This window comes from Lytechinus pictus, unplaced genomic scaffold (assembly GCF_037042905.1).
Source record: "Lytechinus pictus isolate F3 Inbred unplaced genomic scaffold, Lp3.0 scaffold_264, whole genome shotgun sequence".
NCBI classification, from domain to species: domain Eukaryota; kingdom Metazoa; phylum Echinodermata; class Echinoidea; order Temnopleuroida; family Toxopneustidae; genus Lytechinus; species Lytechinus pictus.
Genome location: NW_026974383.1, coordinates 1 through 24875, shown reverse-complemented (window position 1 = coordinate 24875; position 24875 = coordinate 1). Strand labels below are relative to the sequence as shown.

At 42.3% G+C, this 24875-nt stretch overlaps 43 non-coding genes across 43 annotated transcripts; all 43 read right to left on the bottom strand.

Moving 5' to 3' along the window:
* Positions 1-6: 6 nt before the first annotated feature.
* Positions 7-125, bottom strand: LOC135159550 (5S ribosomal RNA). Its single transcript, XR_010298280.1, has one exon. It is a non-coding gene; the product is annotated as a 5S ribosomal RNA (ribosomal RNA).
* A 470-nt stretch (positions 126-595) lies between these two features.
* On the bottom strand, positions 596-714 carry LOC135159549 (5S ribosomal RNA). Its single transcript, XR_010298279.1, has one exon. It is a non-coding gene; the product is annotated as a 5S ribosomal RNA (ribosomal RNA).
* A 470-nt stretch (positions 715-1184) lies between these two features.
* On the bottom strand, positions 1185-1303 carry LOC135159548 (5S ribosomal RNA). The gene has a single exon (XR_010298278.1). It is a non-coding gene; the product is annotated as a 5S ribosomal RNA (ribosomal RNA).
* Positions 1304-1773: 470 nt separating this feature from the next.
* LOC135159547 (5S ribosomal RNA) lies at positions 1774-1892 on the bottom strand. Its single transcript, XR_010298277.1, has one exon. It is a non-coding gene; the product is annotated as a 5S ribosomal RNA (ribosomal RNA).
* A 470-nt stretch (positions 1893-2362) lies between these two features.
* LOC135159546 (5S ribosomal RNA) lies at positions 2363-2481 on the bottom strand. The gene has a single exon (XR_010298276.1). It is a non-coding gene; the product is annotated as a 5S ribosomal RNA (ribosomal RNA).
* A 470-nt stretch (positions 2482-2951) lies between these two features.
* LOC135159545 (5S ribosomal RNA) lies at positions 2952-3070 on the bottom strand. Its single transcript, XR_010298275.1, has one exon. It is a non-coding gene; the product is annotated as a 5S ribosomal RNA (ribosomal RNA).
* Positions 3071-3540: 470 nt separating this feature from the next.
* Positions 3541-3659, bottom strand: LOC135159543 (5S ribosomal RNA). The gene has a single exon (XR_010298273.1). It is a non-coding gene; the product is annotated as a 5S ribosomal RNA (ribosomal RNA).
* A 470-nt stretch (positions 3660-4129) lies between these two features.
* Positions 4130-4248, bottom strand: LOC135159542 (5S ribosomal RNA). Its single transcript, XR_010298272.1, has one exon. It is a non-coding gene; the product is annotated as a 5S ribosomal RNA (ribosomal RNA).
* Positions 4249-4718: 470 nt separating this feature from the next.
* Positions 4719-4837, bottom strand: LOC135159541 (5S ribosomal RNA). The gene has a single exon (XR_010298271.1). It is a non-coding gene; the product is annotated as a 5S ribosomal RNA (ribosomal RNA).
* Positions 4838-5307: 470 nt separating this feature from the next.
* LOC135159540 (5S ribosomal RNA) lies at positions 5308-5426 on the bottom strand. The gene has a single exon (XR_010298270.1). It is a non-coding gene; the product is annotated as a 5S ribosomal RNA (ribosomal RNA).
* A 470-nt stretch (positions 5427-5896) lies between these two features.
* Positions 5897-6015, bottom strand: LOC135159539 (5S ribosomal RNA). Its single transcript, XR_010298269.1, has one exon. It is a non-coding gene; the product is annotated as a 5S ribosomal RNA (ribosomal RNA).
* A 470-nt stretch (positions 6016-6485) lies between these two features.
* Positions 6486-6603, bottom strand: LOC135159511 (5S ribosomal RNA). Its single transcript, XR_010298241.1, has one exon. It is a non-coding gene; the product is annotated as a 5S ribosomal RNA (ribosomal RNA).
* A 470-nt stretch (positions 6604-7073) lies between these two features.
* LOC135159538 (5S ribosomal RNA) lies at positions 7074-7192 on the bottom strand. The gene has a single exon (XR_010298268.1). It is a non-coding gene; the product is annotated as a 5S ribosomal RNA (ribosomal RNA).
* A 470-nt stretch (positions 7193-7662) lies between these two features.
* LOC135159537 (5S ribosomal RNA) lies at positions 7663-7781 on the bottom strand. Its single transcript, XR_010298267.1, has one exon. It is a non-coding gene; the product is annotated as a 5S ribosomal RNA (ribosomal RNA).
* A 470-nt stretch (positions 7782-8251) lies between these two features.
* On the bottom strand, positions 8252-8370 carry LOC135159536 (5S ribosomal RNA). The gene has a single exon (XR_010298266.1). It is a non-coding gene; the product is annotated as a 5S ribosomal RNA (ribosomal RNA).
* Positions 8371-8840: 470 nt separating this feature from the next.
* On the bottom strand, positions 8841-8959 carry LOC135159535 (5S ribosomal RNA). The gene has a single exon (XR_010298265.1). It is a non-coding gene; the product is annotated as a 5S ribosomal RNA (ribosomal RNA).
* Positions 8960-9429: 470 nt separating this feature from the next.
* LOC135159534 (5S ribosomal RNA) lies at positions 9430-9548 on the bottom strand. Its single transcript, XR_010298264.1, has one exon. It is a non-coding gene; the product is annotated as a 5S ribosomal RNA (ribosomal RNA).
* A 470-nt stretch (positions 9549-10018) lies between these two features.
* On the bottom strand, positions 10019-10137 carry LOC135159532 (5S ribosomal RNA). Its single transcript, XR_010298262.1, has one exon. It is a non-coding gene; the product is annotated as a 5S ribosomal RNA (ribosomal RNA).
* Positions 10138-10607: 470 nt separating this feature from the next.
* Positions 10608-10726, bottom strand: LOC135159531 (5S ribosomal RNA). The gene has a single exon (XR_010298261.1). It is a non-coding gene; the product is annotated as a 5S ribosomal RNA (ribosomal RNA).
* A 470-nt stretch (positions 10727-11196) lies between these two features.
* Positions 11197-11315, bottom strand: LOC135159530 (5S ribosomal RNA). Its single transcript, XR_010298260.1, has one exon. It is a non-coding gene; the product is annotated as a 5S ribosomal RNA (ribosomal RNA).
* A 470-nt stretch (positions 11316-11785) lies between these two features.
* LOC135159529 (5S ribosomal RNA) lies at positions 11786-11904 on the bottom strand. The gene has a single exon (XR_010298259.1). It is a non-coding gene; the product is annotated as a 5S ribosomal RNA (ribosomal RNA).
* A 470-nt stretch (positions 11905-12374) lies between these two features.
* On the bottom strand, positions 12375-12493 carry LOC135159528 (5S ribosomal RNA). The gene has a single exon (XR_010298258.1). It is a non-coding gene; the product is annotated as a 5S ribosomal RNA (ribosomal RNA).
* Positions 12494-12963: 470 nt separating this feature from the next.
* Positions 12964-13082, bottom strand: LOC135159527 (5S ribosomal RNA). Its single transcript, XR_010298257.1, has one exon. It is a non-coding gene; the product is annotated as a 5S ribosomal RNA (ribosomal RNA).
* Positions 13083-13552: 470 nt separating this feature from the next.
* On the bottom strand, positions 13553-13671 carry LOC135159526 (5S ribosomal RNA). The gene has a single exon (XR_010298256.1). It is a non-coding gene; the product is annotated as a 5S ribosomal RNA (ribosomal RNA).
* Positions 13672-14141: 470 nt separating this feature from the next.
* Positions 14142-14260, bottom strand: LOC135159525 (5S ribosomal RNA). Its single transcript, XR_010298255.1, has one exon. It is a non-coding gene; the product is annotated as a 5S ribosomal RNA (ribosomal RNA).
* Positions 14261-14730: 470 nt separating this feature from the next.
* Positions 14731-14849, bottom strand: LOC135159524 (5S ribosomal RNA). The gene has a single exon (XR_010298254.1). It is a non-coding gene; the product is annotated as a 5S ribosomal RNA (ribosomal RNA).
* Positions 14850-15319: 470 nt separating this feature from the next.
* On the bottom strand, positions 15320-15438 carry LOC135159523 (5S ribosomal RNA). The gene has a single exon (XR_010298253.1). It is a non-coding gene; the product is annotated as a 5S ribosomal RNA (ribosomal RNA).
* Positions 15439-15908: 470 nt separating this feature from the next.
* On the bottom strand, positions 15909-16027 carry LOC135159521 (5S ribosomal RNA). The gene has a single exon (XR_010298251.1). It is a non-coding gene; the product is annotated as a 5S ribosomal RNA (ribosomal RNA).
* A 470-nt stretch (positions 16028-16497) lies between these two features.
* Positions 16498-16616, bottom strand: LOC135159520 (5S ribosomal RNA). The gene has a single exon (XR_010298250.1). It is a non-coding gene; the product is annotated as a 5S ribosomal RNA (ribosomal RNA).
* A 471-nt stretch (positions 16617-17087) lies between these two features.
* On the bottom strand, positions 17088-17205 carry LOC135159510 (5S ribosomal RNA). The gene has a single exon (XR_010298240.1). It is a non-coding gene; the product is annotated as a 5S ribosomal RNA (ribosomal RNA).
* Positions 17206-17675: 470 nt separating this feature from the next.
* On the bottom strand, positions 17676-17794 carry LOC135159519 (5S ribosomal RNA). Its single transcript, XR_010298249.1, has one exon. It is a non-coding gene; the product is annotated as a 5S ribosomal RNA (ribosomal RNA).
* A 470-nt stretch (positions 17795-18264) lies between these two features.
* Positions 18265-18383, bottom strand: LOC135159518 (5S ribosomal RNA). Its single transcript, XR_010298248.1, has one exon. It is a non-coding gene; the product is annotated as a 5S ribosomal RNA (ribosomal RNA).
* Positions 18384-18853: 470 nt separating this feature from the next.
* Positions 18854-18972, bottom strand: LOC135159517 (5S ribosomal RNA). The gene has a single exon (XR_010298247.1). It is a non-coding gene; the product is annotated as a 5S ribosomal RNA (ribosomal RNA).
* Positions 18973-19442: 470 nt separating this feature from the next.
* Positions 19443-19561, bottom strand: LOC135159516 (5S ribosomal RNA). Its single transcript, XR_010298246.1, has one exon. It is a non-coding gene; the product is annotated as a 5S ribosomal RNA (ribosomal RNA).
* A 471-nt stretch (positions 19562-20032) lies between these two features.
* On the bottom strand, positions 20033-20151 carry LOC135159515 (5S ribosomal RNA). The gene has a single exon (XR_010298245.1). It is a non-coding gene; the product is annotated as a 5S ribosomal RNA (ribosomal RNA).
* A 470-nt stretch (positions 20152-20621) lies between these two features.
* Positions 20622-20740, bottom strand: LOC135159514 (5S ribosomal RNA). Its single transcript, XR_010298244.1, has one exon. It is a non-coding gene; the product is annotated as a 5S ribosomal RNA (ribosomal RNA).
* Positions 20741-21211: 471 nt separating this feature from the next.
* Positions 21212-21330, bottom strand: LOC135159513 (5S ribosomal RNA). The gene has a single exon (XR_010298243.1). It is a non-coding gene; the product is annotated as a 5S ribosomal RNA (ribosomal RNA).
* Positions 21331-21800: 470 nt separating this feature from the next.
* On the bottom strand, positions 21801-21919 carry LOC135159512 (5S ribosomal RNA). Its single transcript, XR_010298242.1, has one exon. It is a non-coding gene; the product is annotated as a 5S ribosomal RNA (ribosomal RNA).
* Positions 21920-22389: 470 nt separating this feature from the next.
* Positions 22390-22508, bottom strand: LOC135159555 (5S ribosomal RNA). The gene has a single exon (XR_010298285.1). It is a non-coding gene; the product is annotated as a 5S ribosomal RNA (ribosomal RNA).
* A 470-nt stretch (positions 22509-22978) lies between these two features.
* On the bottom strand, positions 22979-23097 carry LOC135159544 (5S ribosomal RNA). Its single transcript, XR_010298274.1, has one exon. It is a non-coding gene; the product is annotated as a 5S ribosomal RNA (ribosomal RNA).
* A 471-nt stretch (positions 23098-23568) lies between these two features.
* Positions 23569-23687, bottom strand: LOC135159533 (5S ribosomal RNA). The gene has a single exon (XR_010298263.1). It is a non-coding gene; the product is annotated as a 5S ribosomal RNA (ribosomal RNA).
* A 469-nt stretch (positions 23688-24156) lies between these two features.
* Positions 24157-24275, bottom strand: LOC135159522 (5S ribosomal RNA). Its single transcript, XR_010298252.1, has one exon. It is a non-coding gene; the product is annotated as a 5S ribosomal RNA (ribosomal RNA).
* Positions 24276-24745: 470 nt separating this feature from the next.
* LOC135159508 (5S ribosomal RNA) lies at positions 24746-24864 on the bottom strand. Its single transcript, XR_010298238.1, has one exon. It is a non-coding gene; the product is annotated as a 5S ribosomal RNA (ribosomal RNA).
* Between the last annotated feature and the right edge of the window lie 11 nt (positions 24865-24875).

The following is a 24875-nucleotide window of genomic DNA, read 5'->3' as shown; positions in this document are numbered from 1 at the left end:
AAAAAATGCCTACAACACCCGGTATTCCCAGGCGGTCTCCCATCCAAGTACTAACCGAGCCCTATGCTGCTTGACTTCGGTGATCGGACGAGAACCGGTATATTCAGCATGGTATGGTCGTAGGCTCTTGCTCCATCAAAGTCAAGCTATTTGAAGGGATACTATGACGTCATCATCTATTTAATCCCTGTCAGTAATAATATTGGTTGATTGATGTCTTCAGTCATTCCACCGATCTTTCATTGGGTTTGTTTCAGTTTCCATCGGATGCCTACCTACGATAATTTGGAGATATTGTCGTGTTTTTTTTCTTGGATGCGCACCTGTGTGTGACGCAACAATTCACATGATGGTGTAGGCCTTGAACTGCGCGCCTCGTCTCTTGGAGACCCTGTGCTTGCAAACAAACGACTTTCATCATTGCCTTGAATGTCGGACATCAAGCGAAAAGTTTATTCCTGCTCTATTAAAAAGGGTGACGAAGGAGACGAAAAAGACAACAAAAAAGGAGACAAAAGTGATACTATAAAGGAAAACAAATACCAACGACTTAAAATGAAAAAATGAATAAAGGGGCATTTCATGAAGCAAAAAATGCCTACAACACCCGGTATTCCCAGGCGGTCTCCCATCCAAGTACTAACCGAGCCCTATGCTGCTTGACTTCGGTGATCGGACGAGAACCGGTATATTCAGCATGGTATGGTCGTAGGCTCTTGCTCCATCAAAGTCAAGCTATTTGAAGGGATACTATGACGTCATCATCTATTTAATCCCTGTCAGTAATAATATTGGTTGATTGATGTCTTCAGTCATTCCACCGATCTTTCATTGGGTTTGTTTCAGTTTCCATCGGATGCCTACCTACGATAATTTGGAGATATTGTCGTGTTTTTTTTCTTGGATGCGCACCTGTGTGTGACGCAACAATTCACATGATGGTGTAGGCCTTGAACTGCGCGCCTCGTCTCTTGGAGACCCTGTGCTTGCAAACAAACGACTTTCATCATTGCCTTGAATGTCGGACATCAAGCGAAAAGTTTATTCCTGCTCTATTAAAAAGGGTGACGAAGGAGACGAAAAAGACAACAAAAAAGGAGACAAAAGTGATACTATAAAGGAAAACAAATACCAACGACTTAAAATGAAAAAATGAATAAAGGGGCATTTCATGAAGCAAAAAATGCCTACAACACCCGGTATTCCCAGGCGGTCTCCCATCCAAGTACTAACCGAGCCCTATGCTGCTTGACTTCGGTGATCGGACGAGAACCGGTATATTCAGCATGGTATGGTCGTAGGCTCTTGCTCCATCAAAGTCAAGCTATTTGAAGGGATACTATGACGTCATCATCTATTTAATCCCTGTCAGTAATAATATTGGTTGATTGATGTCTTCAGTCATTCCACCGATCTTTCATTGGGTTTGTTTCAGTTTCCATCGGATGCCTACCTACGATAATTTGGAGATATTGTCGTGTTTTTTTTCTTGGATGCGCACCTGTGTGTGACGCAACAATTCACATGATGGTGTAGGCCTTGAACTGCGCGCCTCGTCTCTTGGAGACCCTGTGCTTGCAAACAAACGACTTTCATCATTGCCTTGAATGTCGGACATCAAGCGAAAAGTTTATTCCTGCTCTATTAAAAAGGGTGACGAAGGAGACGAAAAAGACAACAAAAAAGGAGACAAAAGTGATACTATAAAGGAAAACAAATACCAACGACTTAAAATGAAAAAATGAATAAAGGGGCATTTCATGAAGCAAAAAATGCCTACAACACCCGGTATTCCCAGGCGGTCTCCCATCCAAGTACTAACCGAGCCCTATGCTGCTTGACTTCGGTGATCGGACGAGAACCGGTATATTCAGCATGGTATGGTCGTAGGCTCTTGCTCCATCAAAGTCAAGCTATTTGAAGGGATACTATGACGTCATCATCTATTTAATCCCTGTCAGTAATAATATTGGTTGATTGATGTCTTCAGTCATTCCACCGATCTTTCATTGGGTTTGTTTCAGTTTCCATCGGATGCCTACCTACGATAATTTGGAGATATTGTCGTGTTTTTTTTCTTGGATGCGCACCTGTGTGTGACGCAACAATTCACATGATGGTGTAGGCCTTGAACTGCGCGCCTCGTCTCTTGGAGACCCTGTGCTTGCAAACAAACGACTTTCATCATTGCCTTGAATGTCGGACATCAAGCGAAAAGTTTATTCCTGCTCTATTAAAAAGGGTGACGAAGGAGACGAAAAAGACAACAAAAAAGGAGACAAAAGTGATACTATAAAGGAAAACAAATACCAACGACTTAAAATGAAAAAATGAATAAAGGGGCATTTCATGAAGCAAAAAATGCCTACAACACCCGGTATTCCCAGGCGGTCTCCCATCCAAGTACTAACCGAGCCCTATGCTGCTTGACTTCGGTGATCGGACGAGAACCGGTATATTCAGCATGGTATGGTCGTAGGCTCTTGCTCCATCAAAGTCAAGCTATTTGAAGGGATACTATGACGTCATCATCTATTTAATCCCTGTCAGTAATAATATTGGTTGATTGATGTCTTCAGTCATTCCACCGATCTTTCATTGGGTTTGTTTCAGTTTCCATCGGATGCCTACCTACGATAATTTGGAGATATTGTCGTGTTTTTTTTCTTGGATGCGCACCTGTGTGTGACGCAACAATTCACATGATGGTGTAGGCCTTGAACTGCGCGCCTCGTCTCTTGGAGACCCTGTGCTTGCAAACAAACGACTTTCATCATTGCCTTGAATGTCGGACATCAAGCGAAAAGTTTATTCCTGCTCTATTAAAAAGGGTGACGAAGGAGACGAAAAAGACAACAAAAAAGGAGACAAAAGTGATACTATAAAGGAAAACAAATACCAACGACTTAAAATGAAAAAATGAATAAAGGGGCATTTCATGAAGCAAAAAATGCCTACAACACCCGGTATTCCCAGGCGGTCTCCCATCCAAGTACTAACCGAGCCCTATGCTGCTTGACTTCGGTGATCGGACGAGAACCGGTATATTCAGCATGGTATGGTCGTAGGCTCTTGCTCCATCAAAGTCAAGCTATTTGAAGGGATACTATGACGTCATCATCTATTTAATCCCTGTCAGTAATAATATTGGTTGATTGATGTCTTCAGTCATTCCACCGATCTTTCATTGGGTTTGTTTCAGTTTCCATCGGATGCCTACCTACGATAATTTGGAGATATTGTCGTGTTTTTTTTCTTGGATGCGCACCTGTGTGTGACGCAACAATTCACATGATGGTGTAGGCCTTGAACTGCGCGCCTCGTCTCTTGGAGACCCTGTGCTTGCAAACAAACGACTTTCATCATTGCCTTGAATGTCGGACATCAAGCGAAAAGTTTATTCCTGCTCTATTAAAAAGGGTGACGAAGGAGACGAAAAAGACAACAAAAAAGGAGACAAAAGTGATACTATAAAGGAAAACAAATACCAACGACTTAAAATGAAAAAATGAATAAAGGGGCATTTCATGAAGCAAAAAATGCCTACAACACCCGGTATTCCCAGGCGGTCTCCCATCCAAGTACTAACCGAGCCCTATGCTGCTTGACTTCGGTGATCGGACGAGAACCGGTATATTCAGCATGGTATGGTCGTAGGCTCTTGCTCCATCAAAGTCAAGCTATTTGAAGGGATACTATGACGTCATCATCTATTTAATCCCTGTCAGTAATAATATTGGTTGATTGATGTCTTCAGTCATTCCACCGATCTTTCATTGGGTTTGTTTCAGTTTCCATCGGATGCCTACCTACGATAATTTGGAGATATTGTCGTGTTTTTTTTCTTGGATGCGCACCTGTGTGTGACGCAACAATTCACATGATGGTGTAGGCCTTGAACTGCGCGCCTCGTCTCTTGGAGACCCTGTGCTTGCAAACAAACGACTTTCATCATTGCCTTGAATGTCGGACATCAAGCGAAAAGTTTATTCCTGCTCTATTAAAAAGGGTGACGAAGGAGACGAAAAAGACAACAAAAAAGGAGACAAAAGTGATACTATAAAGGAAAACAAATACCAACGACTTAAAATGAAAAAATGAATAAAGGGGCATTTCATGAAGCAAAAAATGCCTACAACACCCGGTATTCCCAGGCGGTCTCCCATCCAAGTACTAACCGAGCCCTATGCTGCTTGACTTCGGTGATCGGACGAGAACCGGTATATTCAGCATGGTATGGTCGTAGGCTCTTGCTCCATCAAAGTCAAGCTATTTGAAGGGATACTATGACGTCATCATCTATTTAATCCCTGTCAGTAATAATATTGGTTGATTGATGTCTTCAGTCATTCCACCGATCTTTCATTGGGTTTGTTTCAGTTTCCATCGGATGCCTACCTACGATAATTTGGAGATATTGTCGTGTTTTTTTTCTTGGATGCGCACCTGTGTGTGACGCAACAATTCACATGATGGTGTAGGCCTTGAACTGCGCGCCTCGTCTCTTGGAGACCCTGTGCTTGCAAACAAACGACTTTCATCATTGCCTTGAATGTCGGACATCAAGCGAAAAGTTTATTCCTGCTCTATTAAAAAGGGTGACGAAGGAGACGAAAAAGACAACAAAAAAGGAGACAAAAGTGATACTATAAAGGAAAACAAATACCAACGACTTAAAATGAAAAAATGAATAAAGGGGCATTTCATGAAGCAAAAAATGCCTACAACACCCGGTATTCCCAGGCGGTCTCCCATCCAAGTACTAACCGAGCCCTATGCTGCTTGACTTCGGTGATCGGACGAGAACCGGTATATTCAGCATGGTATGGTCGTAGGCTCTTGCTCCATCAAAGTCAAGCTATTTGAAGGGATACTATGACGTCATCATCTATTTAATCCCTGTCAGTAATAATATTGGTTGATTGATGTCTTCAGTCATTCCACCGATCTTTCATTGGGTTTGTTTCAGTTTCCATCGGATGCCTACCTACGATAATTTGGAGATATTGTCGTGTTTTTTTTCTTGGATGCGCACCTGTGTGTGACGCAACAATTCACATGATGGTGTAGGCCTTGAACTGCGCGCCTCGTCTCTTGGAGACCCTGTGCTTGCAAACAAACGACTTTCATCATTGCCTTGAATGTCGGACATCAAGCGAAAAGTTTATTCCTGCTCTATTAAAAAGGGTGACGAAGGAGACGAAAAAGACAACAAAAAAGGAGACAAAAGTGATACTATAAAGGAAAACAAATACCAACGACTTAAAATGAAAAAATGAATAAAGGGGCATTTCATGAAGCAAAAAATGCCTACAACACCCGGTATTCCCAGGCGGTCTCCCATCCAAGTACTAACCGAGCCCTATGCTGCTTGACTTCGGTGATCGGACGAGAACCGGTATATTCAGCATGGTATGGTCGTAGGCTCTTGCTCCATCAAAGTCAAGCTATTTGAAGGGATACTATGACGTCATCATCTATTTAATCCCTGTCAGTAATAATATTGGTTGATTGATGTCTTCAGTCATTCCACCGATCTTTCATTGGGTTTGTTTCAGTTTCCATCGGATGCCTACCTACGATAATTTGGAGATATTGTCGTGTTTTTTTTCTTGGATGCGCACCTGTGTGTGACGCAACAATTCACATGATGGTGTAGGCCTTGAACTGCGCGCCTCGTCTCTTGGAGACCCTGTGCTTGCAAACAAACGACTTTCATCATTGCCTTGAATGTCGGACATCAAGCGAAAAGTTTATTCCTGCTCTATTAAAAAGGGTGACGAAGGAGACGAAAAAGACAACAAAAAAGGAGACAAAAGTGATACTATAAAGGAAAACAAATACCAACGACTTAAAATGAAAAAATGAATAAAGGGGCATTTCATGAAGCAAAAAATGCCTACAACACCCGGTATTCCCAGGCGGTCTCCCATCCAAGTACTAACCGAGCCCTATGCTGCTTGACTTCGGTGATCGGACGAGAACCGGTATATTCAGCATGGTATGGTCGTAGGCTCTTGCTCCATCAAAGTCAAGCTATTTGAAGGGATACTATGACGTCATCATCTATTTAATCCCTGTCAGTAATAATATTGGTTGATTGATGTCTTCAGTCATTCCACCGATCTTTCATTGGGTTTGTTTCAGTTTCCATCGGATGCCTACCTACGATAATTTGGAGATATTGTCGTGTTTTTTTTCTTGGATGCGCACCTGTGTGTGACGCAACAATTCACATGATGGTGTAGGCCTTGAACTGCGCGCCTCGTCTCTTGGAGACCCTGTGCTTGCAAACAAACGACTTTCATCATTGCCTTGAATGTCGGACATCAAGCGAAAAGTTTATTCCTGCTCTATTAAAAAGGGTGACGAAGGAGACGAAAAAGACAACAAAAAAGGAGACAAAAGTGATACTATAAAGGAAAACAAATACCAACGACTTAAAATGAAAAAATGAATAAAGGGGCATTTCATGAAGCAAAAAATGCCTACAACACCCGGTATTCCCAGGCGGTCTCCCATCCAAGTACTAACCGAGCCCTATCTGCTTGACTTCGGTGATCGGACGAGAACCGGTATATTCAGCATGGTATGGTCGTAGGCTCTTGCTCCATCAAAGTCAAGCTATTTGAAGGGATACTATGACGTCATCATCTATTTAATCCCTGTCAGTAATAATATTGGTTGATTGATGTCTTCAGTCATTCCACCGATCTTTCATTGGGTTTGTTTCAGTTTCCATCGGATGCCTACCTACGATAATTTGGAGATATTGTCGTGTTTTTTTTCTTGGATGCGCACCTGTGTGTGACGCAACAATTCACATGATGGTGTAGGCCTTGAACTGCGCGCCTCGTCTCTTGGAGACCCTGTGCTTGCAAACAAACGACTTTCATCATTGCCTTGAATGTCGGACATCAAGCGAAAAGTTTATTCCTGCTCTATTAAAAAGGGTGACGAAGGAGACGAAAAAGACAACAAAAAAGGAGACAAAAGTGATACTATAAAGGAAAACAAATACCAACGACTTAAAATGAAAAAATGAATAAAGGGGCATTTCATGAAGCAAAAAATGCCTACAACACCCGGTATTCCCAGGCGGTCTCCCATCCAAGTACTAACCGAGCCCTATGCTGCTTGACTTCGGTGATCGGACGAGAACCGGTATATTCAGCATGGTATGGTCGTAGGCTCTTGCTCCATCAAAGTCAAGCTATTTGAAGGGATACTATGACGTCATCATCTATTTAATCCCTGTCAGTAATAATATTGGTTGATTGATGTCTTCAGTCATTCCACCGATCTTTCATTGGGTTTGTTTCAGTTTCCATCGGATGCCTACCTACGATAATTTGGAGATATTGTCGTGTTTTTTTTCTTGGATGCGCACCTGTGTGTGACGCAACAATTCACATGATGGTGTAGGCCTTGAACTGCGCGCCTCGTCTCTTGGAGACCCTGTGCTTGCAAACAAACGACTTTCATCATTGCCTTGAATGTCGGACATCAAGCGAAAAGTTTATTCCTGCTCTATTAAAAAGGGTGACGAAGGAGACGAAAAAGACAACAAAAAAGGAGACAAAAGTGATACTATAAAGGAAAACAAATACCAACGACTTAAAATGAAAAAATGAATAAAGGGGCATTTCATGAAGCAAAAAATGCCTACAACACCCGGTATTCCCAGGCGGTCTCCCATCCAAGTACTAACCGAGCCCTATGCTGCTTGACTTCGGTGATCGGACGAGAACCGGTATATTCAGCATGGTATGGTCGTAGGCTCTTGCTCCATCAAAGTCAAGCTATTTGAAGGGATACTATGACGTCATCATCTATTTAATCCCTGTCAGTAATAATATTGGTTGATTGATGTCTTCAGTCATTCCACCGATCTTTCATTGGGTTTGTTTCAGTTTCCATCGGATGCCTACCTACGATAATTTGGAGATATTGTCGTGTTTTTTTTCTTGGATGCGCACCTGTGTGTGACGCAACAATTCACATGATGGTGTAGGCCTTGAACTGCGCGCCTCGTCTCTTGGAGACCCTGTGCTTGCAAACAAACGACTTTCATCATTGCCTTGAATGTCGGACATCAAGCGAAAAGTTTATTCCTGCTCTATTAAAAAGGGTGACGAAGGAGACGAAAAAGACAACAAAAAAGGAGACAAAAGTGATACTATAAAGGAAAACAAATACCAACGACTTAAAATGAAAAAATGAATAAAGGGGCATTTCATGAAGCAAAAAATGCCTACAACACCCGGTATTCCCAGGCGGTCTCCCATCCAAGTACTAACCGAGCCCTATGCTGCTTGACTTCGGTGATCGGACGAGAACCGGTATATTCAGCATGGTATGGTCGTAGGCTCTTGCTCCATCAAAGTCAAGCTATTTGAAGGGATACTATGACGTCATCATCTATTTAATCCCTGTCAGTAATAATATTGGTTGATTGATGTCTTCAGTCATTCCACCGATCTTTCATTGGGTTTGTTTCAGTTTCCATCGGATGCCTACCTACGATAATTTGGAGATATTGTCGTGTTTTTTTTCTTGGATGCGCACCTGTGTGTGACGCAACAATTCACATGATGGTGTAGGCCTTGAACTGCGCGCCTCGTCTCTTGGAGACCCTGTGCTTGCAAACAAACGACTTTCATCATTGCCTTGAATGTCGGACATCAAGCGAAAAGTTTATTCCTGCTCTATTAAAAAGGGTGACGAAGGAGACGAAAAAGACAACAAAAAAGGAGACAAAAGTGATACTATAAAGGAAAACAAATACCAACGACTTAAAATGAAAAAATGAATAAAGGGGCATTTCATGAAGCAAAAAATGCCTACAACACCCGGTATTCCCAGGCGGTCTCCCATCCAAGTACTAACCGAGCCCTATGCTGCTTGACTTCGGTGATCGGACGAGAACCGGTATATTCAGCATGGTATGGTCGTAGGCTCTTGCTCCATCAAAGTCAAGCTATTTGAAGGGATACTATGACGTCATCATCTATTTAATCCCTGTCAGTAATAATATTGGTTGATTGATGTCTTCAGTCATTCCACCGATCTTTCATTGGGTTTGTTTCAGTTTCCATCGGATGCCTACCTACGATAATTTGGAGATATTGTCGTGTTTTTTTTCTTGGATGCGCACCTGTGTGTGACGCAACAATTCACATGATGGTGTAGGCCTTGAACTGCGCGCCTCGTCTCTTGGAGACCCTGTGCTTGCAAACAAACGACTTTCATCATTGCCTTGAATGTCGGACATCAAGCGAAAAGTTTATTCCTGCTCTATTAAAAAGGGTGACGAAGGAGACGAAAAAGACAACAAAAAAGGAGACAAAAGTGATACTATAAAGGAAAACAAATACCAACGACTTAAAATGAAAAAATGAATAAAGGGGCATTTCATGAAGCAAAAAATGCCTACAACACCCGGTATTCCCAGGCGGTCTCCCATCCAAGTACTAACCGAGCCCTATGCTGCTTGACTTCGGTGATCGGACGAGAACCGGTATATTCAGCATGGTATGGTCGTAGGCTCTTGCTCCATCAAAGTCAAGCTATTTGAAGGGATACTATGACGTCATCATCTATTTAATCCCTGTCAGTAATAATATTGGTTGATTGATGTCTTCAGTCATTCCACCGATCTTTCATTGGGTTTGTTTCAGTTTCCATCGGATGCCTACCTACGATAATTTGGAGATATTGTCGTGTTTTTTTTCTTGGATGCGCACCTGTGTGTGACGCAACAATTCACATGATGGTGTAGGCCTTGAACTGCGCGCCTCGTCTCTTGGAGACCCTGTGCTTGCAAACAAACGACTTTCATCATTGCCTTGAATGTCGGACATCAAGCGAAAAGTTTATTCCTGCTCTATTAAAAAGGGTGACGAAGGAGACGAAAAAGACAACAAAAAAGGAGACAAAAGTGATACTATAAAGGAAAACAAATACCAACGACTTAAAATGAAAAAATGAATAAAGGGGCATTTCATGAAGCAAAAAATGCCTACAACACCCGGTATTCCCAGGCGGTCTCCCATCCAAGTACTAACCGAGCCCTATGCTGCTTGACTTCGGTGATCGGACGAGAACCGGTATATTCAGCATGGTATGGTCGTAGGCTCTTGCTCCATCAAAGTCAAGCTATTTGAAGGGATACTATGACGTCATCATCTATTTAATCCCTGTCAGTAATAATATTGGTTGATTGATGTCTTCAGTCATTCCACCGATCTTTCATTGGGTTTGTTTCAGTTTCCATCGGATGCCTACCTACGATAATTTGGAGATATTGTCGTGTTTTTTTTCTTGGATGCGCACCTGTGTGTGACGCAACAATTCACATGATGGTGTAGGCCTTGAACTGCGCGCCTCGTCTCTTGGAGACCCTGTGCTTGCAAACAAACGACTTTCATCATTGCCTTGAATGTCGGACATCAAGCGAAAAGTTTATTCCTGCTCTATTAAAAAGGGTGACGAAGGAGACGAAAAAGACAACAAAAAAGGAGACAAAAGTGATACTATAAAGGAAAACAAATACCAACGACTTAAAATGAAAAAATGAATAAAGGGGCATTTCATGAAGCAAAAAATGCCTACAACACCCGGTATTCCCAGGCGGTCTCCCATCCAAGTACTAACCGAGCCCTATGCTGCTTGACTTCGGTGATCGGACGAGAACCGGTATATTCAGCATGGTATGGTCGTAGGCTCTTGCTCCATCAAAGTCAAGCTATTTGAAGGGATACTATGACGTCATCATCTATTTAATCCCTGTCAGTAATAATATTGGTTGATTGATGTCTTCAGTCATTCCACCGATCTTTCATTGGGTTTGTTTCAGTTTCCATCGGATGCCTACCTACGATAATTTGGAGATATTGTCGTGTTTTTTTTCTTGGATGCGCACCTGTGTGTGACGCAACAATTCACATGATGGTGTAGGCCTTGAACTGCGCGCCTCGTCTCTTGGAGACCCTGTGCTTGCAAACAAACGACTTTCATCATTGCCTTGAATGTCGGACATCAAGCGAAAAGTTTATTCCTGCTCTATTAAAAAGGGTGACGAAGGAGACGAAAAAGACAACAAAAAAGGAGACAAAAGTGATACTATAAAGGAAAACAAATACCAACGACTTAAAATGAAAAAATGAATAAAGGGGCATTTCATGAAGCAAAAAATGCCTACAACACCCGGTATTCCCAGGCGGTCTCCCATCCAAGTACTAACCGAGCCCTATGCTGCTTGACTTCGGTGATCGGACGAGAACCGGTATATTCAGCATGGTATGGTCGTAGGCTCTTGCTCCATCAAAGTCAAGCTATTTGAAGGGATACTATGACGTCATCATCTATTTAATCCCTGTCAGTAATAATATTGGTTGATTGATGTCTTCAGTCATTCCACCGATCTTTCATTGGGTTTGTTTCAGTTTCCATCGGATGCCTACCTACGATAATTTGGAGATATTGTCGTGTTTTTTTTCTTGGATGCGCACCTGTGTGTGACGCAACAATTCACATGATGGTGTAGGCCTTGAACTGCGCGCCTCGTCTCTTGGAGACCCTGTGCTTGCAAACAAACGACTTTCATCATTGCCTTGAATGTCGGACATCAAGCGAAAAGTTTATTCCTGCTCTATTAAAAAGGGTGACGAAGGAGACGAAAAAGACAACAAAAAAGGAGACAAAAGTGATACTATAAAGGAAAACAAATACCAACGACTTAAAATGAAAAAATGAATAAAGGGGCATTTCATGAAGCAAAAAATGCCTACAACACCCGGTATTCCCAGGCGGTCTCCCATCCAAGTACTAACCGAGCCCTATGCTGCTTGACTTCGGTGATCGGACGAGAACCGGTATATTCAGCATGGTATGGTCGTAGGCTCTTGCTCCATCAAAGTCAAGCTATTTGAAGGGATACTATGACGTCATCATCTATTTAATCCCTGTCAGTAATAATATTGGTTGATTGATGTCTTCAGTCATTCCACCGATCTTTCATTGGGTTTGTTTCAGTTTCCATCGGATGCCTACCTACGATAATTTGGAGATATTGTCGTGTTTTTTTTCTTGGATGCGCACCTGTGTGTGACGCAACAATTCACATGATGGTGTAGGCCTTGAACTGCGCGCCTCGTCTCTTGGAGACCCTGTGCTTGCAAACAAACGACTTTCATCATTGCCTTGAATGTCGGACATCAAGCGAAAAGTTTATTCCTGCTCTATTAAAAAGGGTGACGAAGGAGACGAAAAAGACAACAAAAAAGGAGACAAAAGTGATACTATAAAGGAAAACAAATACCAACGACTTAAAATGAAAAAATGAATAAAGGGGCATTTCATGAAGCAAAAAATGCCTACAACACCCGGTATTCCCAGGCGGTCTCCCATCCAAGTACTAACCGAGCCCTATGCTGCTTGACTTCGGTGATCGGACGAGAACCGGTATATTCAGCATGGTATGGTCGTAGGCTCTTGCTCCATCAAAGTCAAGCTATTTGAAGGGATACTATGACGTCATCATCTATTTAATCCCTGTCAGTAATAATATTGGTTGATTGATGTCTTCAGTCATTCCACCGATCTTTCATTGGGTTTGTTTCAGTTTCCATCGGATGCCTACCTACGATAATTTGGAGATATTGTCGTGTTTTTTTTCTTGGATGCGCACCTGTGTGTGACGCAACAATTCACATGATGGTGTAGGCCTTGAACTGCGCGCCTCGTCTCTTGGAGACCCTGTGCTTGCAAACAAACGACTTTCATCATTGCCTTGAATGTCGGACATCAAGCGAAAAGTTTATTCCTGCTCTATTAAAAAGGGTGACGAAGGAGACGAAAAAGACAACAAAAAAGGAGACAAAAGTGATACTATAAAGGAAAACAAATACCAACGACTTAAAATGAAAAAATGAATAAAGGGGCATTTCATGAAGCAAAAAATGCCTACAACACCCGGTATTCCCAGGCGGTCTCCCATCCAAGTACTAACCGAGCCCTATGCTGCTTGACTTCGGTGATCGGACGAGAACCGGTATATTCAGCATGGTATGGTCGTAGGCTCTTGCTCCATCAAAGTCAAGCTATTTGAAGGGATACTATGACGTCATCATCTATTTAATCCCTGTCAGTAATAATATTGGTTGATTGATGTCTTCAGTCATTCCACCGATCTTTCATTGGGTTTGTTTCAGTTTCCATCGGATGCCTACCTACGATAATTTGGAGATATTGTCGTGTTTTTTTTCTTGGATGCGCACCTGTGTGTGACGCAACAATTCACATGATGGTGTAGGCCTTGAACTGCGCGCCTCGTCTCTTGGAGACCCTGTGCTTGCAAACAAACGACTTTCATCATTGCCTTGAATGTCGGACATCAAGCGAAAAGTTTATTCCTGCTCTATTAAAAAGGGTGACGAAGGAGACGAAAAAGACAACAAAAAAGGAGACAAAAGTGATACTATAAAGGAAAACAAATACCAACGACTTAAAATGAAAAAATGAATAAAGGGGCATTTCATGAAGCAAAAAATGCCTACAACACCCGGTATTCCCAGGCGGTCTCCCATCCAAGTACTAACCGAGCCCTATGCTGCTTGACTTCGGTGATCGGACGAGAACCGGTATATTCAGCATGGTATGGTCGTAGGCTCTTGCTCCATCAAAGTCAAGCTATTTGAAGGGATACTATGACGTCATCATCTATTTAATCCCTGTCAGTAATAATATTGGTTGATTGATGTCTTCAGTCATTCCACCGATCTTTCATTGGGTTTGTTTCAGTTTCCATCGGATGCCTACCTACGATAATTTGGAGATATTGTCGTGTTTTTTTTCTTGGATGCGCACCTGTGTGTGACGCAACAATTCACATGATGGTGTAGGCCTTGAACTGCGCGCCTCGTCTCTTGGAGACCCTGTGCTTGCAAACAAACGACTTTCATCATTGCCTTGAATGTCGGACATCAAGCGAAAAGTTTATTCCTGCTCTATTAAAAAGGGTGACGAAGGAGACGAAAAAGACAACAAAAAAGGAGACAAAAGTGATACTATAAAGGAAAACAAATACCAACGACTTAAAATGAAAAAATGAATAAAGGGGCATTTCATGAAGCAAAAAATGCCTACAACACCCGGTATTCCCAGGCGGTCTCCCATCCAAGTACTAACCGAGCCCTATGCTGCTTGACTTCGGTGATCGGACGAGAACCGGTATATTCAGCATGGTATGGTCGTAGGCTCTTGCTCCATCAAAGTCAAGCTATTTGAAGGGATACTATGACGTCATCATCTATTTAATCCCTGTCAGTAATAATATTGGTTGATTGATGTCTTCAGTCATTCCACCGATCTTTCATTGGGTTTGTTTCAGTTTCCATCGGATGCCTACCTACGATAATTTGGAGATATTGTCGTGTTTTTTTTCTTGGATGCGCACCTGTGTGTGACGCAACAATTCACATGATGGTGTAGGCCTTGAACTGCGCGCCTCGTCTCTTGGAGACCCTGTGCTTGCAAACAAACGACTTTCATCATTGCCTTGAATGTCGGACATCAAGCGAAAAGTTTATTCCTGCTCTATTAAAAAGGGTGACGAAGGAGACGAAAAAGACAACAAAAAAGGAGACAAAAGTGATACTATAAAGGAAAACAAATACCAACGACTTAAAATGAAAAAATGAATAAAGGGGCATTTCATGAAGCAAAAAATGCCTACAACACCCGGTATTCCCAGGCGGTCTCCCATCCAAGTACTAACCGAGCCCTATGCTGCTTGACTTCGGTGATCGGACGAGAACCGGTATATTCAGCATGGTATGGTCGTAGGCTCTTGCTCCATCAAAGTCAAGCTATTTGAAGGGATACTATGACGTCATCATCTATTTAATCCCTGTCAGTAATAATATTGGTTGATTGATGTCTTCAGTCATTCCACCGATCTTTCATTGGGTTTGTTTCAGTTTCCATCGGATGCCTACCTACGATAATTTGGAGATATTGTCGTGTTTTTTTTCTTGGATGCGCACCTGTGTGTGACGCAACAATTCACATGATGGTGTAGGCCTTGAACTGCGCGCCTCGTCTCTTGGAGACCCTGTGCTTGCAAACAAACGACTTTCATCATTGCCTTGAATGTCGGACATCAAGCGAAAAGTTTATTCCTGCTCTATTAAAAAGGGTGACGAAGGAGACGAAAAAGACAACAAAAAAGGAGACAAAAGTGATACTATAAAGGAAAACAAATACCAACGACTTAAAATGAAAAAATGAATAAAGGGGCATTTCATGAAGCAAAAAATGCCTACAACACCCGGTATTCCCAGGCGGTCTCCCATCCAAGTACTAACCGAGCCCTATGCTGCTTGACTTCGGTGATCGGACGAGAACCGGTATATTCAGCATGGTATGGTCGTAGGCTCTTGCTCCATCAAAGTCAAGCTATTTGAAGGGATACTATGACGTCATCATCTATTTAATCCCTGTCAGTAATAATATTGGTTGATTGATGTCTTCAGTCATTCCACCGATCTTTCATTGGGTTTGTTTCAGTTTCCATCGGATGCCTACCTACGATAATTTGGAGATATTGTCGTGTTTTTTTTCTTGGATGCGCACCTGTGTGTGACGCAACAATTCACATGATGGTGTAGGCCTTGAACTGCGCGCCTCGTCTCTTGGAGACCCTGTGCTTGCAAACAAACGACTTTCATCATTGCCTTGAATGTCGGACATCAAGCGAAAAGTTTATTCCTGCTCTATTAAAAAGGGTGACGAAGGAGACGAAAAAGACAACAAAAAAGGAGACAAAAGTGATACTATAAAGGAAAACAAATACCAACGACTTAAAATGAAAAAATGAATAAAGGGGCATTTCATGAAGCAAAAAATGCCTACAACACCCGGTATTCCCAGGCGGTCTCCCATCCAAGTACTAACCGAGCCCTATGCTGCTTGACTTCGGTGATCGGACGAGAACCGGTATATTCAGCATGGTATGGTCGTAGGCTCTTGCTCCATCAAAGTCAAGCTATTTGAAGGGATACTATGACGTCATCATCTATTTAATCCCTGTCAGTAATAATATTGGTTGATTGATGTCTTCAGTCATTCCACCGATCTTTCATTGGGTTTGTTTCAGTTTCCATCGGATGCCTACCTACGATAATTTGGAGATATTGTCGTGTTTTTTTTCTTGGATGCGCACCTGTGTGTGACGCAACAATTCACATGATGGTGTAGGCCTTGAACTGCGCGCCTCGTCTCTTGGAGACCCTGTGCTTGCAAACAAACGACTTTCATCATTGCCTTGAATGTCGGACATCAAGCGAAAAGTTTATTCCTGCTCTATTAAAAAGGGTGACGAAGGAGACGAAAAAGACAACAAAAAAGGAGACAAAAGTGATACTATAAAGGAAAACAAATACCAACGACTTAAAATGAAAAAATGAATAAAGGGGCATTTCATGAAGCAAAAAATGCCTACAACACCCGGTATTCCCAGGCGGTCTCCCATCCAAGTACTAACCGAGCCCTATGCTGCTTGACTTCGGTGATCGGACGAGAACCGGTATATTCAGCATGGTATGGTCGTAGGCTCTTGCTCCATCAAAGTCAAGCTATTTGAAGGGATACTATGACGTCATCATCTATTTAATCCCTGTCAGTAATAATATTGGTTGATTGATGTCTTCAGTCATTCCACCGATCTTTCATTGGGTTTGTTTCAGTTTCCATCGGATGCCTACCTACGATAATTTGGAGATATTGTCGTGTTTTTTTTCTTGGATGCGCACCTGTGTGTGACGCAACAATTCACATGATGGTGTAGGCCTTGAACTGCGCGCCTCGTCTCTTGGAGACCCTGTGCTTGCAAACAAACGACTTTCATCATTGCCTTGAATGTCGGACATCAAGCGAAAAGTTTATTCCTGCTCTATTAAAAAGGGTGACGAAGGAGACGAAAAAGACAACAAAAAAGGAGACAAAAGTGATACTATAAAGGAAAACAAATACCAACGACTTAAAATGAAAAAAATGAATAAAGGGGCATTTCATGAAGCAAAAAATGCCTACAACACCCGGTATTCCCAGGCGGTCTCCCATCCAAGTACTAACCGAGCCTATGCTGCTTGACTTCGGTGATCGGACGAGAACCGGTATATTCAGCATGGTATGGTCGTAGGCTCTTGCTCCATCAAAGTCAAGCTATTTGAAGGGATACTATGACGTCATCATCTATTTAATCCCTGTCAGTAATAATATTGGTTGATTGATGTCTTCAGTCATTCCACCGATCTTTCATTGGGTTTGTTTCAGTTTCCATCGGATGCCTACCTACGATAATTTGGAGATATTGTCGTGTTTTTTTTCTTGGATGCGCACCTGTGTGTGACGCAACAATTCACATGATGGTGTAGGCCTTGAACTGCGCGCCTCGTCTCTTGGAGACCCTGTGCTTGCAAACAAACGACTTTCATCATTGCCTTGAATGTCGGACATCAAGCGAAAAGTTTATTCCTGCTCTATTAAAAAGGGTGACGAAGGAGACGAAAAAGACAACAAAAAAGGAGACAAAAGTGATACTATAAAGGAAAACAAATACCAACGACTTAAAATGAAAAAATGAATAAAGGGGCATTTCATGAAGCAAAAAATGCCTACAACACCCGGTATTCCCAGGCGGTCTCCCATCCAAGTACTAACCGAGCCCTATGCTGCTTGACTTCGGTGATCGGACGAGAACCGGTATATTCAGCATGGTATGGTCGTAGGCTCTTGCTCCATCAAAGTCAAGCTATTTGAAGGGATACTATGACGTCATCATCTATTTAATCCCTGTCAGTAATAATATTGGTTGATTGATGTCTTCAGTCATTCCACCGATCTTTCATTGGGTTTGTTTCAGTTTCCATCGGATGCCTACCTACGATAATTTGGAGATATTGTCGTGTTTTTTTTCTTGGATGCGCACCTGTGTGTGACGCAACAATTCACATGATGGTGTAGGCCTTGAACTGCGCGCCTCGTCTCTTGGAGACCCTGTGCTTGCAAACAAACGACTTTCATCATTGCCTTGAATGTCGGACATCAAGCGAAAAGTTTATTCCTGCTCTATTAAAAAGGGTGACGAAGGAGACGAAAAAGACAACAAAAAAGGAGACAAAAGTGATACTATAAAGGAAAACAAATACCAACGACTTAAAATGAAAAAATGAATAAAGGGGCATTTCATGAAGCAAAAAATGCCTACAACACCCGGTATTCCCAGGCGGTCTCCCATCCAAGTACTAACCGAGCCCTATGCTGCTTGACTTCGGTGATCGGACGAGAACCGGTATATTCAGCATGGTATGGTCGTAGGCTCTTGCTCCATCAAAGTCAAGCTATTTGAAGGGATACTATGACGTCATCATCTATTTAATCCCTGTCAGTAATAATATTGGTTGATTGATGTCTTCAGTCATTCCACCGATCTTTCATTGGGTTTGTTTCAGTTTCCATCGGATGCCTACCTACGATAATTTGGAGATATTGTCGTGTTTTTTTTCTTGGATGCGCACCTGTGTGTGACGCAACAATTCACATGATGGTGTAGGCCTTGAACTGCGCGCCTCGTCTCTTGGAGACCCTGTGCTTGCAAACAAACGACTTTCATCATTGCCTTGAATGTCGGACATCAAGCGAAAAGTTTATTCCTGCTCTATTAAAAAGGGTGACGAAGGAGACGAAAAAGACAACAAAAAAGGAGACAAAAGTGATACTATAAAGGAAAACAAATACCAACGACTTAAAATGAAAAAATGAATAAAGGGGCATTTCATGAAGCAAAAAATGCCTACAACACCCGGTATTCCCAGGCGGTCTCCCATCCAAGTACTAACCGAGCCCTATGCTGCTTGACTTCGGTGATCGGACGAGAACCGGTATATTCAGCATGGTATGGTCGTAGGCTCTTGCTCCATCAAAGTCAAGCTATTTGAAGGGATACTATGACGTCATCATCTATTTAATCCCTGTCAGTAATAATATTGGTTGATTGATGTCTTCAGTCATTCCACCGATCTTTCATTGGGTTTGTTTCAGTTTCCATCGGATGCCTACCTACGATAATTTGGAGATATTGTCGTGTTTTTTTTCTTGGATGCGCACCTGTGTGTGACGCAACAATTCACATGATGGTGTAGGCCTTGAACTGCGCGCCTCGTCTCTTGGAGACCCTGTGCTTGCAAACAAACGACTTTCATCATTGCCTTGAATGTCGGACATCAAGCGAAAAGTTTATTCCTGCTCTATTAAAAAGGGTGACGAAGGAGACGAAAAAGACAACAAAAAAGGAGACAAAAGTGATACTATAAAGGAAAACAAATACCAACGACTTAAAATGAAAAAATGAATAAAGGGGCATTTCATGAAGCAAAAAATGCCTACAACACCCGGTATTCCCAGGCGGTCTCCCATCCAAGTACTAACCGAGCCCTATGCTGCTTGACTTCGGTGATCGGACGAGAACCGGTATATTCAGCATGGTATGGTCGTAGGCTCTTGCTCCATCAAAGTCAAGCTATTTGAAGGGATACTATGACGTCATCATCTATTTAATCCCTGTCAGTAATAATATTGGTTGATTGATGTCTTCAGTCATTCCACCGATCTTTCATTGGGTTTGTTTCAGTTTCCATCGGATGCCTACCTACGATAATTTGGAGATATTGTCGTGTTTTTTTTTCTTGGATGCGCACCTGTGTGTGACGCAACAATTCACATGATGGTGTAGGCCTTGAACTGCGCGCCTCGTCTCTTGGAGACCCTGTGCTTGCAAACAAACGACTTTCATCATTGCCTTGAATGTCGGACATCAAGCGAAAAGTTTATTCCTGCTCTATTAAAAAGGGTGACGAAGGAGACGAAAAAGACAACAAAAAAGGAGACAAAAGTGATACTATAAAGGAAAACAAATACCAACGACTTAAAATGAAAAAATGAATAAAGGGGCATTTCATGAAGCAAAAAATGCCTACAACACCCGGTATTCCCAGGCGGTCTCCCATCCAAGTACTAACCGAGCCCTATGCTGCTTGACTTCGGTGATCGGACGAGAACCGGTATATTCAGCATGGTATGGTCGTAGGCTCTTGCTCCATCAAAGTCAAGCTATTTGAAGGGATACTATGACGTCATCATCTATTTAATCCCTGTCAGTAATAATATTGGTTGATTGATGTCTTCAGTCATTCCACCGATCTTTCATTGGGTTTGTTTCAGTTTCCATCGGATGCCTACCTACGATAATTTGGAGATATTGTCGTGTTTTTTTTCTTGGATGCGCACCTGTGTGTGACGCAACAATTCACATGATGGTGTAGGCCTTGAACTGCGCGCCTCGTCTCTTGGAGACCCTGTGCTTGCAAACAAACGACTTTCATCATTGCCTTGAATGTCGGACATCAAGCGAAAAGTTTATTCCTGCTCTATTAAAAAGGGTGACGAAGGAGACGAAAAAGACAACAAAAAAGGAGACAAAAGTGATACTATAAAGGAAAACAAATACCAACGACTTAAAATGAAAAAATGAATAAAGGGGCATTTCATGAAGCAAAAAATGCCTACAACACCCGGTATTCCCAGGCGGTCTCCCATCCAAGTACTAACCGAGCCCTATGCTGCTTGACTTCGGTGATCGGACGAGAACCGGTATATTCAGCATGGTATGGTCGTAGGCTCTTGCTCCATCAAAGTCAAGCTATTTGAAGGGATACTATGACGTCATCATCTATTTAATCCCTGTCAGTAATAATATTGGTTGATTGATGTCTTCAGTCATTCCACCGATCTTTCATTGGGTTTGTTTCAGTTTCCATCGGATGCCTACCTACGATAATTTGGAGATATTGTCGTGTTTTTTTTTCTTGGATGCGCACCTGTGTGTGACGCAACAATTCACATGATGGTGTAGGCCTTGAACTGCGCGCCTCGTCTCTTGGAGACCCTGTGCTTGCAAACAAACGACTTTCATCATTGCCTTGAATGTCGGACATCAAGCGAAAAGTTTATTCCTGCTCTATTAAAAAGGGTGACGAAGGAGACGAAAAAGACAACAAAAAAGGAGACAAAAGTGATACTATAAAGGAAAACAAATACCAACGACTTAAAATGAAAAAATGAATAAAGGGGCATTTCATGAAGCAAAAAATGCCTACAACACCCGGTATTCCCAGGCGGTCTCCCATCCAAGTACTAACCGAGCCCTATGCTGCTTGACTTCGGTGATCGGACGAGAACCGGTATATTCAGCATGGTATGGTCGTAGGCTCTTGCTCCATCAAAGTCAAGCTATTTGAAGGGATACTATGACGTCATCATCTATTTAATCCCTGTCAGTAATAATATTGGTTGATTGATGTCTTCAGTCATTCCACCGATCTTTCATTGGGTTTGTTTCAGTTTCCATCGGATGCCTACCTACGATAATTTGGAGATATTGTCGTGTTTTTTTTCTTGGATGCGCACCTGTGTGTGACGCAACAATTCACATGATGGTGTAGGCCTTGAACTGCGCGCCTCGTCTCTTGGAGACCCTGTGCTTGCAAACAAACGACTTTCATCATTGCCTTGAATGTCGGACATCAAGCGAAAAGTTTATTCCTGCTCTATTAAAAAGGGTGACGAAGGAGACGAAAAAGACAACAAAAAAGGAGACAAAAGTGATACTATAAAGGAAAACAAATACCAACGACTTAAAATGAAAAAATGAATAAAGGGGCATTTCATGAAGCAAAAAATGCCTACAACACCCGGTATTCCCAGGCGGTCTCCCATCCAAGTACTAACCGAGCCCTATGCTGCTTGACTTCGGTGATCGGACGAGAACCGGTATATTCAGCATGGTATGGTCGTAGGCTCTTGCTCCATCAAAGTCAAGCTATTTGAAGGGATACTATGACGTCATCATCTATTTAATCCCTGTCAGTAATAATATTGGTTGATTGATGTCTTCAGTCATTCCACCGATCTTTCATTGGGTTTGTTTCAGTTTCCATCGGATGCCTACCTACGATAATTTGGAGATATTGTCGTGTTTTTTTTCTTGGATGCGCACCTGTGTGTGACGCAACAATTCACATGATGGTGTAGGCCTTGAACTGCGCGCCTCGTCTCTTGGAGACCCTGTGCTTGCAAACAAACGACTTTCATCATTGCCTTGAATGTCGGACATCAAGCGAAAAGTTTATTCCTGCTCTATTAAAAAGGGTGACGAAGGAGACGAAAAAGACAACAAAAAAGGAGACAAAAGTGATACTATAAAGGAAAACAAATACCAACGACTTAAAATGAAAAAATGAATAAAGGGGCATTTCATGAAGCAAAAAATGCCTACAACACCCGGTATTCCCAGGCGGTCTCCCATCCAAGTACTAACCGAGCCCTATGCTGCTTGACTTCGGTGATCGGACGAGAACCGGTATATTCAGCATGGTATGGTCGTAGGCTCTTGCTCCATCAAAGTCAAGCTATTTGAAGGGATACTATGACGTCATCATCTATTTAATCCCTGTCAGTAATAATATTGGTTGATTGATGTCTTCAGTCATTCCACCGATCTTTCATTGGGTTTGTTTCAGTTTCCATCGGATGCCTACCTACGATAATTTGGAGATATTGTCGTGTTTTTTTTCTTGGATGCGCACCTGTGTGTGACGCAACAATTCACATGATGGTGTAGGCCTTGAACTGCGCGCCTCGTCTCTTGGAGACCCTGTGCTTGCAAACAAACGACTTTCATCATTGCCTTGAATGTCGGACATCAAGCGAAAAGTTTATTCCTGCTCTATTAAAAAGGGTGACGAAGGAGACGAAAAAGACAACAAAAAAGGAGACAAAAGTGATACTATAAAGGAAAACAAATACCAACGACTTAAAATGAAAAAATGAATAAAGGGGCATTTCATGAAGCAAAAAATGCCTACAACACCCGGTATTCCCAGGCGGTCTCCCATCCAAGTACTAACCGAGCCCTATGCTGCTTGACTTCGGTGATCGGACGAGAACCGGTATATTCAGCATGGTATGGTCGTAGGCTCTTGCTCCATCAAAGTCAAGCTATTTGAAGGGATACTATGACGTCATCATCTATTTAATCCCTGTCAGTAATAATATTGGTTGATTGATGTCTTCAGTCATTCCACCGATCTTTCATTGGGTTTGTTTCAGTTTCCATCGGATGCCTACCTACGATAATTTGGAGATATTGTCGTGTTTTTTTTTCTTGGATGCGCACCTGTGTGTGACGCAACAATTCACATGATGGTGTAGGCCTTGAACTGCGCGCCTCGTCTCTTGGAGACCCTGTGCTTGCAAACAAACGACTTTCATCATTGCCTTGAATGTCGGACATCAAGCGAAAAGTTTATTCCTGCTCTATTAAAAAGGGTGACGAAGGAGACGAAAAAGACAACAAAAAGGAGACAAAAGTGATACTATAAAGGAAAACAAATACCAACGACTTAAAATGAAAAAATGAATAAAGGGGCATTTCATGAAGCAAAAAAATGCCTACAACACCCGGTATTCCCAGGCGGTCTCCCATCCAAGTACTAACCGAGCCCTATGCTGCTTGACTTCGGTGATCGGACGAGAACCGGTATATTCAGCATGGTATGGTCGTAGGCTCTTGCTCCATCAAAGTCAAGCTATTTGAAGGGATACTATGACGTCATCATCTATTTAATCCCTGTCAGTAATAATATTGGTTGATTGATGTCTTCAGTCATTCCACCGATCTTTCATTGGGTTTGTTTCAGTTTCCATCGGATGCCTACCTACGATAATTTGGAGATATTGTCGTGTTTTTTTTCTTGGATGCGCACCTGTGTGTGACGCAACAATTCACATGATGGTGTAGGCCTTGAACTGCGCGCCTCGTCTCTTGGAGACCCTGTGCTTGCAAACAAACGACTTTCATCATTGCCTTGAATGTCGGACATCAAGCGAAAAGTTTATTCTGCTCTATTAAAAAGGGTGACGAAGGAGACGAAAAAGACAACAAAAAAGGAGACAAAAGTGATACTATAAAGGAAAACAAATACCAACGACTTAAAATGAAAAAATGAATAAAGGGGCATTTCATGAAGCAAAAAATGCCTACAACACCCGGTATTCCCAGGCGGTCTCCCATCCAAGTACTAACCGAGCCCTATGCTGCTTGACTTCGGTGATCGGACGAGAACCGGTATATTCAGCATGGTATGGTCGTAGGCTCTTGCTCCATCAAAGTCAAGCTATTTGAAGGGATACTATGACGTCATCATCTATTTAATCCCTGTCAGTAATAATATTGGTTGATTGATGTCTTCAGTCATTCCACCGATCTTTCATTGGGTTTGTTTCAGTTTCCATCGGATGCCTACCTACGATAATTTGGAGATATTGTCGTGTTTTTTTTCTTGGATGCGCACCTGTGTGTGACGCAACAATTCACATGATGGTGTAGGCCTTGAACTGCGCGCCTCGTCTCTTGGAGACCCTGTGCTTGCAAACAAACGACTTTCATCATTGCCTTGAATGTCGGACATCAAGCGAAAAGTTTATTCCTGCTCTATTAAAAAGGGTGACGAAGGAGACGAAAAAGACAACAAAAAAGGAGACAAAAGTGATACTATAAAGGAAAACAAATACCAACGACTTAAAATGAAAAAATGAATAAAGGGGCATTTCATGAAGCAAAAAATGCCTACAACACCCGGTATTCCCAGGCGGTCTCCCATCCAAGTACTAACCGAGCCCTATGCTGCTTGACTTCGGTGATCGGACGAGAACCGGTATATTCAGCATGGTATGGTCGTAGGCTCTTGCTCCAA